The sequence below is a fragment of the Plecotus auritus genome, assembly GCF_963455305.1.
Source record: "Plecotus auritus genome assembly, chromosome: 9".
Lineage (NCBI taxonomy): Eukaryota > Metazoa > Chordata > Mammalia > Chiroptera > Vespertilionidae > Plecotus > Plecotus auritus.
In genome coordinates, this window is record NC_137783.1 from 18,571,563 (window position 1) to 18,585,754 (window position 14,192).

A 14,192-nucleotide genomic window follows, 5' to 3' on the forward strand; every position below is an offset into this window, starting at 1 on the left:
CTAAGAGACTGTTCCTAATATATAGGGTAGAGTCCTTAGGCCTGGCCGGTGGTCAGGGCCAATCTCTGGGGTGACCGGCAGGCAGGGCAATTGGGGGGCCCCCACTGGCACCTGCCTTGGCTGGTGGCCTGGTGCTGCTTGCCGGCCAGCCCTCCCCCCGCACCACCACCGCCACCAGTCACCTCCCTCTCCGGGGGCAGATGCTCCTGCATTGAGCATCCTGTATTGAGCATCTGCCCCCTGGTGGTCAGTGCACATCATAGCGACCGGTCCACTGTTCTGTCCATTTGCATATTAGGGTTTTATTTTATAGGATAATTTTCCTTATTCTTTTAGCACCTTAGCTAATAAAACCTTTGTTTTGTGCCCCTAACTTCAAAATACTAACAATTGTGTCTGAAGCCCAAGCCTGAGAGGACTCAAACCCAAAGCTGAATTTTATTAGAAAAGGCAATCGGCCATTCATATTGTTGACCTTAAACAAATAGCCAGATATTTCTATAGCAAAAAAGGGTTGTTTGGCAACAACAAAGAATTGTTATTCAGGTCTTGCAGTTGAATGGCAAACCACATGCAAACCCAGAGATACAAAGAAGAGGGCTGCTCTTTTATGGACTTGAGAGTCTATTGGAGGAAACTGAAAATTCTAAGTATAGTGATTTTCATTGGCTGAGTTATGGCAGTCTGCCATTGGTTATGCTGTTACTTGAGTAAGGAGGAATCTTTTCTTCCTGCGCTGAGGTAGTAAAGACGTATCACTTCCTGTTGGAAAGGCAAGGTACATCTCTTCCTGTTTGGGTTATTAGTGTGTGTTGAGTGACACATGGATGAGAGTTCTCTCTTCTAGCCCCAATTCCACTTTAAATTATGTTTCTGTTTATTGATTTTCATAATATCTTATCCTATGGACAATATTAGTCAGTTCAGTTCTGAGATGCACAAATTGATTAATCAATGGTGAATATAAATGGACTAATTGAGCCTTATGACATCCAAGGCTCTTAACCAGCAAATGAAACTTCCAGGCACTCAGTAACTACTAGGCAGCCAGGGCTGGGACAGAAAGTGGGGGTGGGATAGACAATGCACACAAACACCAATGCTGTTCTTCTGACCATCCTAGAACCTTTTTCAGCACACAGGGCATACAACAATTTCCTGAGGTCATATGTGGAAACTAGGCAGACCTCAAACCAGTGCCCAGCTGTGTCCACTCAAATTTCAGAGCTTCTCAAATCACCAGCCCACTAGACCATAAACTTTATGAGGACATGAACTGTGTCAGTCTCCTTGAAAATTAGGTCCCTAAACCTAGTTCAGTGTCTGGCACACATTAAGTGCTCAAGAAATATTTGTTGATGGAATATATAAATGAATTTTTGCCAAGAGCAAAGTTCCTGGAGAAGGTGCCGTCTTGGAGTTTTCCAATACAAATGACTCCCTCCTTAACCCATCAAAATAATTCAAAAGGATGGCCAACCCATGTCTATCATGACGTGCTATCCCCTTACCCCTGAACAATCAGCTTACGTCACATAAAAGTGTTAAGGTACAAGATGCAAAGTGATTAGTCAGTCACAATTACATCCCCAATCCTTTTTTCCTTAAGGAAGGATAACATTCTCCAGGACTGTTATGTCTCAACTGGTCTCAAACTAATTTCTGCCTTGCAAAAGCTGGATTCACCCAGAGAGAAACAACCACATAAATAAAATTGTTTCAGCCATAAATTAGAAGGAAAGTCTGCCATTTGCAACAACATGGATGGACCTTGAGAATATTGTGCTAAGTGAAATAAGACAGAGAAAGACAAATAATGTATGATTTCATATGTAGAATCTTAAAATAATCAAATTCATAGAAACAGAGAGTAGAAAGGTAATTGCCAAGGGGCTGAGTGGTAGGGAAAATGGGGAGATGTTGATCAAAGGGTACAAACTCCCAGTTATAAGATAAAAAACTCCTGGGATCTCGTATACATCATGGTGACTAAACAATACAATACTGTATTATATACTTGAAAGTTGCTAAGAGAGTAGATCCTTTTTTAAAAATATTTTTATTTTTATTTTTTAATTTCAGAGAGGAAGGGAGAGGTAGAGAGAGATAGAAACATCAATGATGAGAGAGAATCATTGATTGGCTGCCTCCTGCATGCTCCCTACTGGGGATGGAGCCCGCAACCTGGGCATGTGCCCTTGACCGGAATCAAACCTGGGACCCTTCAGTCCGCAGGCCGACGCTCTACCCACTGAGCCAAACCAGCTATGGCAAGAGAGTAGATCTTAAATGTTCTCACCCCCTACACACACACAATTTTAATTATGTTTAGGTGATGAATGTGTTAACTAATCTTATTGTGGTCATCATTTCTCAGTATATACACATATCAAATCATCACATTGTATACCTTAAACTAACACAATGTTATTTGTCAATTATATCAAAATTAGTGGCCTGGGGCATGAAATTCGTGCACGGAGGGGTGTCCCTCAACCCGGCCTGCACCCCCTCCAATCTGGGACCCCTCGGGGGATGTCCGACTGCTGGTTTAGGCCCTATCCCAGGCTCCTAACCACTCACCTGCCTGCCTGCCTGCCTGATCGCCCCTAACCACTCTGCCTGCCGGCCTGCTTGCCCCCAATTGCCCCCCCCCGCTGGCCTTCTCGTCCCCAAAAGCCCCCCCCTTCCAGCCTGCTCGCCCCAAACTGCCCCCCCACCAGCCTTCTTGCCCCCAACTGCCCCCCTTGCCAGCCTGCTCACCCCCAATTGCCCCCCCGCCAGCCTGATCATCTCCAACTGCCCCCCCAAGCTGGCCTGCTTGCCCCCAACTTCCCCCCCGCCCCGCCGGCCTGATCACCCCCAACTGCCCTCCCCTCCTGGCCTGATTGCCCCTAACTGCCTCTGCCTCGGCCCCGCAACCATGGCTTTGTCTGGAAGGATGTCCAGAAGGTCTCCCAGAAGGTCTCCTGGTCTAATTAGCATATTACCTTTTTATTAGTATAGATAAAGCTGGGGGTGGGGAATGAAATAATATGTAATAGTAAATCACTAAATAAATAAATGATTAGATAGAAAGAACAGCTTTACTGAAATCAAAGTTGATAGGTATGAAATCCAGATATAATAGTCCACTGGTTCCCAAAGGTCAAGGGGGCTAAAGCACCTTCATAGAGTCCTTTGCAGAATGCCAAGAATACAGTGGAAGAGGCACTCTGACTCAACACCCTCTTTGACTCCTTGCCTAATAAATAACATTGCAGAGAGACAAATTCAAACCAGAGCTGGAACAGGAATAAATTACATGCTCTCTCTATCAGGACTTTCAAACTTTTTTTTTGACCATGACCTACAGAAAGAAATACAGTTTACACTGCAACCCAGAACATATACATGTTTCTAAATGAAACAAAAATTTCCCAAAATAATACTTATCCTTATTATGTATGACGCACTGATACTTTCTTTTCTATCTCTTTATTCCCCTCCCTTAATGCCTATAACTTGTACTAGAAAGCAAGGAAGTGCTCAAAGGGGTCATATCAAAGAACCAAAGGGGCTCTCACTGGCCAAACTTGGAATTATTGAGCACCAAAAATAATCATAACTGTAATTAATTAGAAAACACTGAATAAATAAATATTCACAAAGGGGGAACACTTCATTTACGGACCTTAGTGGTCTTTACTTTGAAAATTGGCAATAAAAGGGAAAGAATCAAGCATTTCCCCTACCTTTTTATAAGAAACTGTGATTCATCCTCCAGTGTATGAAGGAAATAATTCTTTACAAAGAGTGCCAGCTAATAAATGTAGAAAGAATGTCAATTAGAAAGTCATCATTCTACAACCTCTACTTAAATAAATGATTCTGGCAAAAATTCATCAGTGGATGATCATTAGGTAAAAGAATAGCCTGGCTTGTGTGCTCAGTTGTTGAGCATCGACCTATGAACCAGGAGGTCATGGTTTGATTCTGAGTTTCGGGCTCCATCCCCAGTAGTGGGTGTGCAGGAAGCAGCTGATCAATAATTCTCTCTCATCACTGATGTTTCTATTTCTCTCTCCCTCTCCCTTCCTCTCTGAAATCAATAAAAATATATATATTTTAAAAAGCATATTAGAGAACAAGGTATTCAGAATGTGCCAAATTATTAATTCACAGGTTGCTTACTAATTGCAAAGAAAAAAATAAATTTATTTTACAATGAGGAGATACAACAGTCACCACTAGAAGCAAGTAGTCAAACTTAACACCACCAATAGTGGGGACAACCTGACTGTATGTACCTCCTGTGGTGATATAATATGAATTACACAGTATCACCTAATGAAGTTTAGCCTGAATCAAATTAAGCCTTTAATCCTAAATTCTAGAATACAGAAAATATATGGGCTAGAGAAACAAGTAAAATGACACCACAATGACAAAGACAAATCCAGAATGTAGAACATTCTAAAAATAAATGCCCTGGTCTCTTAAAAAAGTCAATACCAAGAGGGGAAAAATAGGGGTAGAGAAAACTGTGATGATTTGAAAAGTCTAAAGAGATATTACTACCTAATGAAATGAGAATTTTGCTTGGATATTGGTTTATAAAACCAACTACAGCTATAAAAGGAAATGTGGGGACAAATGGGAAAAAATTTTTTAATCCTCACCTGACGATATTTTGTCTATTGATTTCTAAAGAGAGTGGAATGGAGGAAGGGAGAAGGTAAAGAGAGAGAGAGAAACATCGATGTAAAAGAGACACATCAACTGGTTGCCTCCCACACACGTCCCTATTGGGGTGGAGGAATCCGCAACCAAGGTACATGCCCTTGACCCGAAATCAAACCCGAAACCCTTTTGTCCTGTGGTATATTCTTTCAATTTTTGGTTTATTTGAAATTTTTCATAATAAAAATTTGAGGGAAAATGCTGTGCAACCCTTTAAAATGATATCGCAATCCACTAATAGAATGCAACTTGCAGGCTGTAAGATATAACTTGTAGCCAATGGTAGGGCAGTCTTAATAATATCTTAGCTCTTACATTATCATCAATTTGGAGCCAGTTTTCTTAAGCCTGGGTTTGCCCAAAAAGAAGAACGAACCTTCATGAAAATGCTCCTGTGGGATAAGGCTTTCTTATTCTGCAACCCTTTGTCAAGGGTCTCCCAAGTTTTATATTTTTTCTGCCAATTAATAACTTACTTTATTTAAAAAGTAAGAATAATCAGTAGAAAAAGTCCTATTAATGTCAGGGAAATTTTATTTGTCCTACTTTTAGAGGATTTTTCCCAATTCAGGGCATATTACATTGAAGTTCTTTTGATCCTTTTCCTCTACAATTAATGTCCCCAACTACCCTTAGCCTCCAGTTCCCAAGCTGCTTTCCAGGACACCTGGAAACAAGCTGCATGGCTGACTGCAGAAAAACCCTTGCTCCCACACCACATCTGGTCCTGCCTTTCCATCAAATCAAATGCCAATTTATTGCCCTCTGATGTACAGTCTATCAGGCTACTTCCTGGATGCCCCCACTTCACACTGAGCCAAAAATCCAAGGCAATAACGTGAGTTCCACAAATGGGCAAGTAATTGCTCAATAAGCATGAAACAAGGAAAGGTCAGTGTGATGTGTGCACATGTGGCAGCCCTTCACAACTCAACCTACAGTAGTATCAGTGGTAACAGAAGGCTGGTGTTACAGAAGAGGCATGCAATGAGAAGCCAGCCAACGGGCAGCCAGGAGTGCTTGTCCATCTAAGTCCTTTTTTCTTCTTCAAATAATGTGCCCTTAACTTAATCTCTCCAGACCAAAGTAAAGAAACAAAGTCCTCAAAACTGGTAAGGAGCATCTTATCACCTAGTTTCCAGAAGCCAACAGGAGAGCTTAAATTAGTTACTGCTCTCCATTTACCACCCTTTTTAAATGAAGTGATCTGAACTGAAATGATATAATCTTCATGTTGCTGTATACCAGGCTCTATCTTTTAATGGGTGCCAGGAAAAACAAACGTACTCACCCTTTCCCTAAACATATTAAATATCACTTTAGAAATTGAGGCCCTGGACAGTTTTCTCAGTGGTTAGAGCATTGGCCTGTGGACTGAAGGGTCATGGGCTTGATTCCCAGTCAAGGACACATACCTGGGTTGCAGTTTGATCCTCTCTCTCACATTGATGTTTCTCTCTCTCTCCCCTTCCCTTTCACTCTCTCTAAAAATCAATGGAAAAAATATCCTCAGGTGAGGATTAACAACAAAAATTTGTTTAGAAATTGAGGTGACCAATTAAGTAACTATGAGCATAAAGAGGTGGTTAGAGGGGGCCAGGCTGATAAAATAACTCTTTCTTATATCTCCTAATCAAAACTGCACATTGAATTTCAAACATTTGGCTTCTTCTGAAACCCTTTTGGCACTTGCCCTGAGTTTGAGTGAGTGGAAAGAAGAAAAGGACTCTGCCTGCCTCCTTGTTAAAAACAAAGCAGCAGCTGGCTTTTCCTCTTTTTATTCATCTGACTGCTGTCATAGCAAATTGGGCACATAACCAGAGAATAATTTCAGGCCTTTTAAGAGGTGGCAGTGCTAAACAGGACAATGGCAGTGAGATCAATACCAGCAACTTTGACACCCACCACAAACCACACTATCATACCACCCCTAACCTCTATTAGAAATTAGGTTCCTTTGCCTCTGCCTTTGAGAGCCAAGCTATTAAGAATACTCCTTTTTTTTGACAATCCCCTTTCAGATACATGTAGTGGAAAATGTGCCAGCAGACTAGTTCTGATGGCTAACTATGTTTGACTATTAGAGAAAAAAAGGAGAGCTGGACCCATTAAGAAACCAGACTATACAGAACTGCTTCTTCTCAATAAAGTCTTCATTTTCTAACCTCAAGGACAAATAAATGTTTGGGAAGAACTTGGTTTAGAAATGTCATGTGAAGAGGGTTCAGGTCAGTTGGGGAAGGGCCCCAGTAAAAAGAAATAGCTAAGTAAAGTCATCTAAATACAGGCCTCTTGGAGCTACCTTATTTATATGAATATTCTCTGGGGGGGAGGGAGGGGCACAGTATTTTTATTTTCTCTAACTATGCTGAAATGCCCATAAGTCTGAGGCCAATCAAGCTACCAAGACTCAGAGGTGCCAAAGTCAGTTTGACTCAATAATCTCCAAACTAATATAGTCTTATATTTTATTGTAGAACAAGAAAGTCAAAAAGGGCACTGGAAACAGATACTTATATAAGTGTGTCCAACCTTGCCTCTTCCAACACTCATCCCATTACATGAATTTGTCTGCCAAATTTTATTACACTTGGTCTTTCAGCCTCCATTTAGTCAAGCCTTGAACAATTCACAAGTTCAACTCCAAGTGGGACAAAGCTAATGACTTATTCAACCTTCTTCTCATGCTGATTAACAGTGATATATTTTTTACTCTACTACTCCCCTACCAAAAAAAATGAAAGTATGCATCCATCAGTAAGGGAGATGAAAACACTAGCAAAATCTTTTCGTTTTTCTTTTTCAAATAATGTGCCCTTAACTTAATCTTTTTCCTGACAGTGACGACTAAAATTTCTTTTCCCTATACCTCCCCATCTTCCAATTGAAACATTAAAATTGAGGTTTGAGGCATCCTTGCACAGTTTTACTTCTATCTACTTAGAAGTCTATTTCTAAGAGTCCTAGGCCAGAAAAATGTTCAGTTTCAGTTCCTCCTAAAGGTTGGCTTGCAAACTCTGTTTAAATGTTCCCTGCAAACCTCTGGAAGTTACATGGATTCAAACCACCTAGCTCAGAAACTTAATTCACAAAGTTTAAGACAGACAGTACCCTACAGGTGTGTTTGCCAGAATAAACTATATTTAAATAAATTTCTGATATATCTACTTTCTCCAGGCACCTGATTCTCCCTCTTAAACTCAAATACACCATTATTTGCAGTCCAGGTAAGCTCAGTAAAGAAATAGCATATTCCTCAGAATTATTCTATAAGTTTGCCGACCACTGCCTTAGGGAAAAACACTTAAAAAACATTTTAATAATGTACTAATGTCTTTAACCTGAAGTCAAAACTTCTGGGTAAGGGTAATGCCTTACAGCAGTGGTCGGCAAACTCATTAGTCAACAGAGCGGCAAACTGCGGCTCGCGAGCCACAGTTTGCCGACCACTGGCCTAGCACATAACAGATAGTCTAATAGTATTGATTAGAAACAATTTAATAAACCATACACAGAAGGTATCCAAATCTTGGTGAATCCCAGAAAGAACAAGTCCAAGAAGCTAAAGCAGCTTCATAGTTACTATACCTGCTTACACTGAACCTCAAGACCACCTTAGTCTTATGCTGAATACCCTCATTCTTCAGAGGCCCTCAAAATTAAAAATGCCTGGCATTAAATCTCCAAAGGCAAACTCACTACCCCACCACCCCCGACATACACACCACTAAGAAGTCTTCCTCAAGCCCTGGAAGTCTTTAAAGACTTTAAAGTCAAAGAGATGATTCCGTAAGAGAAAAATCTGGTATGACTATTAGACTGTTTAGACTTTTAGACCTTTTAGATTGTTCTTCTCTCTCTGCTTTAAAGCTAAATTTTTTAAAAAGAATTTCTTTGTAATGATCTAAGTTTAAAGACCAAGGACAAAAGCACCCTAAATCTGGAGGCAAAAGACCACAGCCAAACACCACAAATCACAACTGACTAGAACCCTTTCCATGAAGCTCAGTGGATGAAGGGTACTAAGGTTTGCAAACACTTGTCTAGTCTGGGAACAAATAGATCAACGACCACAGACTATGTCAGCTAGAAGAATTATTCTAAATCATTTACTCTCTTCAGATCTAAAACCAAGAACAATATCAAATACAGTATCCTGATATTTCCCTTTCCCTTCCATCCCCTAGCCCAGTGGTCGGCAAACTCATTAGTCAACAGAGCCAAATATCAACAGTACAACGATTGAAATTTCTTTTGAGAGCCAAATTTCTTAAACTTAAACTTCTTCTAACGCCACTTCTTCAAAATAGACTCGCCCAGGCCGTGGTATTTTGTGGAAGAGCCACACTCAAGGGGCTAAAGAGCCGCATGTGGCTCGCGAGCCGCAGTTTGCCGACCACTGCCCTAACCCATGCCACAGATCTTTTCACAGTCTATCTATGAGACTGAAGATATCTCTAATGTGCAAGAACCTCCACAAGATTACTAGAAGGATAAAAGGAAATGGGTCTTTGGAATCTAAGCCTATGCCAGGGCTTAGGGAGAGGCAGTGGTCCTTCTGCCCCTAAGGCCAGGACACCCCAGCCCTGCAGGCAGCACAGAGTTAACTACCACCCGCTTTGAGAAGCACAAAGGTACATCACTGCAACATGCCTAACATTTACATTGCCTCTCTCTGCTCATTAAACAGGTTTTGGTTAAATAATGAACAAACTGTATTACAGACTCCGATGAGAATTCCAAAATTATAAATCAACTGGGAAAGCCCAAAGGGGCAGACAGACAGGGAGGGGGGAGAAAGAAAATATTGACTAATATAAAGGGCGCAGCTTGACAGTGGATATTCCTGCCACACCTGATCAAACACATTCTGCTGGGGGAGGGGAAAGAGAGCAAGAGAGGGAAGATGGAACAAGACAGACTGAAATTTGCATCCGGAAAAGATTAAAACGGATTCTTTGGGGATAGAGAAAATACATAATATATATTACTATAAATGCAAAACTGTACTAAAAGCTAACTCAAATGTCAAAGATTACAGCTTGAATAAATTTAAATATAAAAGCCATGTGCTTCTGGAGTTAATGAGAGAGACATAAAAGGACAAACTGGGCTAGGAGGCTGAACAGAGAGCCTTTTTCTGCCTTTGCTGGACAATGAGTTCAAAACACAGCATGAAATACAGTCAGAGGCTTCTCTCCATAGCTCTGAGCCCGGAGAAAGAACTGGTAAACCCCATCACTTTTCCAATCTACATTTGCTGATTTTTAAAAATTAAGATATAATTCATATTCCATAAAATTCACCCTTTTAGCCCTAGCCGATTTGGCTCAGTGGATAGAGCATCAGCCTGCAGACTTACAGGTCCCAGGTTCAATTCCGGTCAAGGGCACATGCCCAGGTTGTGGGCTTGATCCCCTGGAGGCAGCCGATCAATGATTCTCTCTCGGTATTGATATTTCTATCTCTCTCTCTCCATCCCTCTCTGAAATAAATAAAAACATATTTTTTAAAAACTGAAAAATAAAATAAAGGATCCCAGGTTCAATTCGGGCCAAGGGCACATGCCCAGGTTGCGGGCTTTATCCCCTCCAGCAGGGGGCATGCAGGAGGCAGCCAATCAATGATTCTCTCTCATCATTGATGTTTCTACCTATCTCTCTCCCTTCCTCTCTGAAATCAATAAAAAATATATATTAAAAAAATTCACCCTTTTAAATTATACAATTCAATGGTTTTTCATATATTCACAGAGTGATATAACCATCACCACTATCTAATTCCAGAACATTTTCAACACCCAGAAAGAAACTTGTCCCCATTAGCAGTCATTTCCCACACTCCTTCAACAACCCTGGTAATCACACATCTCCTTCTTCAGAATAACATCCTAAAAGAATTCCTAAAAGGGGCAGCTGTCAAGTCTCACTGGTGGTGAGCTAAGGTTTATCTAAAGTAGAAATACGCAAACTTTGTTTTTAGGTACCCTGTATCTTCCAAGTGTAACCTTATCTTTAGATTTGGTATTAGAATATTCTATTACTCTAAATGCTACAAAACATGAAATTGTCAGGCAGTTTGGGCAAATACTGACTATAAATGTGGTCCAGAGTTACATATCTGTAAGAATAATAGGTATGGACTTAACCAACCTTACTAGAGATAATGGACTTATTTCCTTCACAATGCTAATAACTCCTGGAGGCGTAGATAGTGCTTATATATGTAAATTATTCTCTGACCATTTACAAAAAGAAAACACATCATTTTGGTTTACTGACGATGTCCAATGAACCACCTATTTCCAACAGTGATATTCTTTTTTTTTTTTTAATAAATTTTTATTGATTTCAGAGAGGGAGAAGGGGAGAGAGAGAGAGAGAGAGAGAGAGAGAGAGAGAGAGGGAGAGAGAGAGAAATATCAATGATGAGAGAGAATCATTGATTGGCTGCCTCCTGCATGCTCCCGACTGGGAATCAAGCCTGCAAACCATACATGTGCCCAGACCGGGACTAAAACTATGACCTCCGGCTGGGCACCAATAGTAATATTCTTTTTTTTTTTTAATATATTTTATTAATTTTTTACAGAGAGGAAGGGAGAGGGAGAGAGAGTTGGAAACATCGATGAGAGAGAAACATCAATCAGTTGCCTCCTGCACACCTCCTACTGGGGATGTGCCCGCAACCAAGGTACATGCCCTTGACCGGAATCGAACCTGGGACCTTTCAGTCCGCAGGCCAACACTCCATCCATTGAGCCAAACCGGTTAGGGCAACAGTGATATTCTTAACCAACTAAACCAGCAGAAAGCCTAGGGGGGGAATGCAAATAGAAAGCTTTCTTGTAAAATGAGACCAAGCCCAAATCAGTTTCATGAGTTAAACTGAGTGGAAGTCCTAGAATTCCTGCCATACTTCCTCCAATCTAAGTGGTACACCATTTCCAGTCACATGGCAAGGGCAGTCTCTTTAGTTTCTCTCTCCAAGTTCAAAGCCCTTTCCCAGCCTCCTACCATTAACATGCTTCCAAGAAAGCAGTCCTCCTGACACTGCCAATCAAAAAAATCTGTTCGTTTCCATAAAGAAACAAGAAATTGGTCATGGATTGCAGAGTCCAGGACCACAGGGGCAGCTCACCCATAAACCTGCTCCTAGAAGCCAACACTGTGTGGGGGGTCAGAACCAATCAGAAGACCATGAAATGCCCTACTTTGGGTCTACTCTATCATTTTTCTCAAGCAGGTAATAAGCTAAAACCCAAGAACAGCGGGGCAACCTTGGCTGGCATCATTTCAAAATTTGCTACATCTGTTGGCCTCAAGAAAGTACTAGCACCTTTTGTCTTTGTCTGGAGGAAAGCTTGGTAACACCCAGGTATGTTCCTAGTACCACAGACAGAACTGGCTCCTCAGCACATTCTGGTTTTATTAGTTTTAAGAGCAGATAATATGGATTCCTAACCCAAGGATGTAAGAAAGTTAGGCAGCAGATTGAACTTTGGTAGCTCTTACATGGTCTAGAGCAGTGGTCGGCAAACTCATTAGTCAACAGAGCCAAATATCAACAGTACAACGATTGAAATTTCTTTTGAGAGCCAAATTTTTTAAACTTAAACTTCTTCTAACGCCACTTCTTCAAAATAGACTCGCCCAGGCCGTGGTATTTTGTGGAAGAGCCACACTCAAGGGGCCAAAGAGCCACATGTGGCTCGCGAGCCGCAGTTTGCCGACCACGGGTCTAGAGCAGCGGTCACCAACCGGTGGGCCAAGGACCACTGGTGGTCCATGAGGTCCGAAAGGTTGGTGACCGCTGGTTTAAGGAAACCTTTGGAGCAGCGGTCACCAACCAGTGGTGGACCACTGGTGGTCTGTGAGGTCCGAAAGGTTAGCGACCCTTAGTCCAGAGACCCCAAGTCCTGAACTGTACCATTCACCACAGATATGGTTTCTGAGCTGAAGTTTCAGGATATGTCAGGATAGAGAAAACAAGTACAGGATATGGATTGGATGGCAAGCAGGATATGTGGCTGTCAGGATAGCAGCACCACCTCAGCTCCTCAATGTCCACAGAGTGCCTAAAAGGCCTACAAGGCTATTACAATCTGCCATTTTAGAGTGTTCCCAACCAATATTATGCTGTGTTATAAAATGTTGGCCAAATATTTCCAAATATATTCACTTGTTTAATCCTTTAACATCTCTTAGAAAGATAGTACTCTGCACTCTTACCCACCAAAAAGAGTTGTAAATATCTACTCTTTCTTATTGGGATATGTAAGCTTTATCTGTTCAGTTAAAAAAAAAAAAAAAAAAAGACAGAAAGAAAAATCTGTGCAGGCAGTCAATTCTTTCTAAAGCATCAAAGTCACTTACAGTACAGGCCATAAAACAAGAATCTACCACCTAGTTGCAACATTCACCCTGCTAACTAGCTAACAACCACCTCCTCTATACTTGATCCTTCTTGGCTAACATTTCCAATAGTTTTCAATAAAGTGGAATTTGCTCCTTTAAAGAAAACATTGTAGGGAATCCTTAGATAATATCAGCCCATGTTTAGGAAAAGTAAAAAGGAAATTTTCCCCAGATATTCTTCTACATTCCTCATAAAAGGAGAAAATGTATTTGTTTATTGTTATGTAATTTGCAAAAGCCTAAAAATGATTTCAATTGTGGCCTTAGATATGTTACTAGCTGTCCATCCCTGCAATAGTTCTTTTCAAGGATAATACATTGCAAAAGTCCTTTACAGTCAAGAGTAACACAGATCTGAGGCTTTCCCTTTCAGTCTTTATCACCCCTGTTGAAAAACCCAAAGGTGTTGAGTCTTGCCTCCCCAACCCAAAACACATGTATATATCTATATATATAAAAGCCCAGCGACCGGAACAGCAGAACAACCAGAACAACCAGAATGACAGGTGGCTATGATGTGCACTGTGGCAACCAACCAGCCTGATCCGGGCCCAGATCAGCCCACCCCAGGCCAGCCCAGCCCCCGATCAGCCCCCAATACCCCAATTGGGGCCAGCCGGCCAACAGCCCACGGCCCTGCCCCCCCTGCCGGCCCTGCCTGATGGGCCCCCATTGGGGCGGGCTGGCCAGACCCCACCCGTGCATGAATTCATGCACCAGGCCTCTAGTAGATATATAAGGCACGTCCTGTGTACATTCTCCTCTAATTGCATGAACAGAAGCAATATAGAACAGGGCACTAAAGCAGGCATCAGGGGCCAGAATTCTAGTTTTGACTCTATCTCTTGAGATTAGTGTGACCTCAGCTAAATCACCTAAAATGTTTCTGGGCTTCAACTTCATTCATAAAATGGGACTATATATGTCATGCCTCCCCTACAGGGCTATGTAAAAGTTCAATAAGGTAATAAACAAAAATGGATTTAAAAATTCTAAACATATAAATATTACATAAGCTTATTATCATTAGGGAAACATGGTGGAAAAAAACAT

The 14,192-nt window shown here is 41.3% G+C and overlaps 1 protein-coding gene across 6 annotated transcripts in view; it reads right to left on the bottom strand.

Moving 5' to 3' along the window:
* The window catches only part of GBF1 (golgi brefeldin A resistant guanine nucleotide exchange factor 1), a 127,608-nt gene that overhangs the window by 99,852 nt on the left and 13,564 nt on the right, over positions 1 to 14,192 (bottom strand). The window lies entirely within an intron of this gene.